Below are 4506 nucleotides of genomic sequence, written 5' to 3' on the forward strand. Positions count from 1 at the left end.
TATGAAGGAGGTGCCCAGCAGGACCCAAACCAACATCTCACTACATTCTCAAGGATCTGTGATACTGTAAAGTCTAATGGTGTACATCCTAACATGTACAAGCTACTTTTGTTCCCTTTCTCACTCAAAGATAAGGCATCAAAGTGGTTGGAAGCATTTCCCAAGGAGATCTTAACCACATGAGATGATGTTGTAAATAAATTTTTAGCAAGATTTTACCCTCCACAGAGAGTCAACAGACTAAGAGGTGAGGTGAAAACTTTCAGACAGTAAGATGGTGAAACACTCTATGAGGCCTGGGAGAGGTTCAAAGATTTGACAAGGAAATGCCCACCGGATATGTTCAATGAGTGGGTACAACTACACATCTTCTATGAAGGGCTGTCATATGAGTCAAAGTAAGCAGTAGATCATTCTTCAGGAGGATCACTCAATAAGAAGAAGACCATTGAAGAAGCCATAGACGTCATTGAGATTGTGGTTAAGAATGAGTACTTTTATGCTTCAGAAAGAGCTTAAAGGAGAGGAATAATGGAGCTCAATTCAATGGATGCCCTGTTAGCCCAAAATAAAGTGATCACTGCACAACTAGCAGCCTTGACCAAGAAGATGAAGATCAATCAAGTCTCAGCTATTCAAGCCCAAGCCCCTCAACAAGAAGGAGATACACCAGAAGATGAATGTAAATGGGAGCAAGCCAACTATGTGAACAATTCTAGACCACCTTATGATCCCAACTCGAAGACATACAACCCAGGTTGGAAGAACCACCCAAATTTTTGGTGGGAAAACCAACAAAACCACAACCAATATCACAACAAACCTTACCCATCCAACCAATACAACACTCACAACCCCAACCATCAATCAGGCAACAATAGACCCTACCACAATTCACAAAACACATCATACTATTCCACCCAGCAAACACACAACAACCACCGTCAAGACACATCAACCTCAACCATGCAACCATGTGAAATCAAGAGAAACTTTGAGAGAGTAGAGGTTGCAATAGCACAACTATCATCACAGCTTACAGGAGTCATCTCCACCCTCTTGGAGAGACAAACACAAGCTGAAAGAAAGATAGATGCTAATCAAGAAGAATACAGATCAAATCTGAATAATCAAGGCACAATAATCTTAAAGCTGGAAGCACAAGTAGGGATTTTATCCAAGCAAATCCCAATGCCCACACATACATTTTCCAGTGATACTATGGCCAACCCAAAAGGGGAGTGCAAGGCCATCACACTTAGAAGCGGGAAAGTTGTAGAAGAAGCAACCCCAAGCCAGGGTAACCATGAAGAAGAAGCTGCAGAGAAGCATGAAAACAACAATAAAGAAGAAATCCCTGCCCCATCCTCACCAAAGCCAATCTTGAAGCCTTATGTGCCAAAGGCACCATATCCTCAGAGGCTGAGAAAAGATGGGAAGGATCGCCAGTTCTCTAGATTCTTAGAGATCTTCAAAAAGCTCCAAATTAACATGCCATTTGCTGAAGCATTGGAGCAAATGCCGCTTTATGCTAAATTTTTTAAAAAGACTTTTGGATTTCTGAGAAATTAACAGCTTTCCCTTTTAGAAAGGATTTCGGATTTCGAATATTAAATCTTTGGTTTTGAAAAGAAGCATAAGGAGGTTATTAATCACTGTACTTTAAAAATAGTTTTATTTTCATATCTTATTATGACAATTCTATAACTCTATAGTGAGAATCTTTTTAAGGACGATGTTCTCACTCCCCTACAGGTTTTTCCCTTTTCAGGATACGAGCGACAAAGCTTCAGAAGAGTTATATTCATTTTCTGTTTATTCGACATTATTTTATATTATCTTAGTTTTTTATTTTTATTTTTCCCTCGCCTTTATTTCTAGCAAATTTTGCAAGAGGGATAGGAGTTTTGATATGTGAAGTTTGTATATTGGTATATGATGTATATATACATATATGTATTATTTGTAAGTATTATAATCTGTATTGTAACGTATGGATTTATGTTTTGAAAATCCGATTTAAGTTTTAAATAGGCTTATATTTTAGTATTAAATATTATAAGAGTTGTCGTAATACCTGGGCTATGAGAGTGGCGCAGCCGAAAGCGTGACATTTTGATAGTTTGGGTGTTACATTATAGTATCAAAGCGGTCCTTTCTGTAGAGCCTGAGGAATGGACCGATTATACTTCAATTGCATACTCTAAGCGTTTGTCATGTAGTAGGTCTTGTTAAGATAATGAGAATTAGAGCTTTATGCACATGACAATCTATTAATTAATGCCATTAGTATTGCATTGCATAATTCCCGGTATTGAGTTTGGCCGGCTTAACACTAGTAAATTATGTATATGGAAGCACTAATGGGTTATCATAGACGATATGCGAGTCATAGATAACGCGAGTCACGGGTTTTGGGAACATTAGAAACTATTTCTCAAAGTTACTCGGTTAGGTGTCTTGAACTCTGTGAATGTCATGTGAATTGTTCTCTCATAAATTTACCTTGGAATCCTCAATTGCTATTTCTTTTGGGAAAGTGAATTGATGTTTTCCCAACTCTATTCTTCTATTCATAGGTGGTGCACGAAATCGCAATCACACTTTTGCAATCCTGCACAACTAACCAGCAAGTGCATTGGGTCGTCCAAGTAATACCTTACGTGAGTAAGGGTCAATTCCACGGAGATTGTCGGCTTGAAGTAAGCTATGGTTATCTTGTAACTCTTAGTCAGGATATCAATAATTCTCAGGTTTAATTGTGAAAAGTAGAAGAACATGAAATAGATACTTGTTTTGCAGTAATGGAGAACATGTTGAGGTTTTGGAGATGCACTATCTTCTGAATCTCTGCTTTCCTACTGTCTTCTTCTTCATGCACGCAAGGCTCCTTCCATGGCAAGCTGTATGTAGGGCTTCACCGTTGTCAATGGCTACCTCCCATCCTCTCAGTGAAAATGTTCAACGCGCTCTGTCACAGCACGGCTAATCATCTGTCGGTTCTCAATCAGGTTGGAATAGAATCCAGTGATTCTTTTGCATCTGTGACTAACGCCCAGCCTTTAGGAGTTTGAAGCTCGTCACAGTCATTCAATCCTTGAATCCTACTCAGAATACCACAGACAAGGTTTAGACCTTCCGGATTCTCTTGAATGCCGCCATCAATTCTAGATTATACCACGAAGATTCTGATTAAGGAATCCAAGAGATATTCACTCAATCTAAAGTAGAACAGAGGTGGTTGTCAGGCACACGTTCATAGGTGAGAATGATGACGAGTGTCACGGATCATCACATTCATCAAGTTGAAGATCAAGTGATATCTTAGAATAGAAGCAAGCGTGATTGAATGAGAAACAGTAGTAATTGCATTAATCCATCAAGACACAGCAGAGCTCCTCACCCCCAACCATGGGGTTTAGAGACTCATGCTGTAGAAGGTACAGAATAAAACGTGTAAAAAAGTCATGAGGTAGAGATACAATGTCAAAAGGTCCTATTAATAGTGAGCTAGTAACCTAGGGTATACAGAAATGAGTAAATGACGTAAAAATCCACTTCCAGGGTCCACTTGGTGTGTGATTGGGCTAAACATTGAAGCTTTCATGCGTAGAGACTTTTTCTGGAGTTAAACGCCAGCTTTTGTGCCAGTTTGGGCGTTTAACTCCAATTTTTGTGCCAGTTCCGGCGTTAAACGCCGGGAATTCTGAAGCTGATTTGCAACCCTAGTTTGGGCCATCAAATCTCGGGAAAAGTATGGACTATTATACATTGCTGGAAAGCCCAGGATGTCTACTTTCCAACGCAATTGAGAGCGCGCCAATTGGACTTTTGTAGCTCCAGAAAATCCACTTCGAGTGCAGGGAGGTCAGAATCCAACAGCATCTGCAGTCTTTTTCAGCCTCTGAATCAGATTTTTGCTCATGTCCCTCAATTTCAACCAGAAAATACCTGAAATCACAAAAAAACACACAAACCCATAGTAAAACCTAGAAAAGTGAATTTTAACTAAAAACTAATAAAAATGTAATAAAAACTAACTAAAACATACTAAAAAATACTAAAAACAATGCCAAAAAGCGTATAAATTATCCGCTCATCAATATGCTTTCTCGTTTGATTCTAACTGCATATGTCTGCTTAACGTCCTTGGTGTGCTTGCCTTTCTTTGTTTAAAATTCTTTTCTTGATCCATGTATTCTTTGGCACAATTTTGAACCTATTTTGATGTAGTGTATTCCTTTAAGCTCCTATTTCGAGTTCTTTTTAAAGAATTTGTGATATAATTTTTCTCTTACTTGACTATATTTACAACCATTATTCTTGAAGCCTAATGCATGCTATTTTTATGTTGGTATAGAAATGGTAATAAATCCAATCGCGAGTACAGTCTAACCAACATGCAAATTCCGCATCAAACAAGTCTACAATCTATAATCGAGAGTATGAGTTCCGAGTCGTCCTCTATAGGAATTGCCTTAGAATGCACATTATTGATTAGGAAGT

The 4506-nt window shown here is 38.5% G+C and overlaps 1 non-coding gene across 1 annotated transcript; it reads right to left on the reverse strand.

Annotated features, from left to right (window-relative positions):
- Window positions 1–237: 237 nt before the first annotated feature.
- On the reverse strand, window positions 238–345 carry LOC112765666 (small nucleolar RNA R71). Its single transcript, XR_003183868.1, has one exon. It is a non-coding gene; the product is annotated as a small nucleolar RNA R71 (small nucleolar RNA).
- Between the last annotated feature and the right edge of the window lie 4161 nt (window positions 346–4506).

This window comes from Arachis hypogaea, chromosome 2 (assembly GCF_003086295.3).
Source record: "Arachis hypogaea cultivar Tifrunner chromosome 2, arahy.Tifrunner.gnm2.J5K5, whole genome shotgun sequence".
Taxonomy (NCBI): Eukaryota; Viridiplantae; Streptophyta; class Magnoliopsida; order Fabales; family Fabaceae; genus Arachis; species Arachis hypogaea.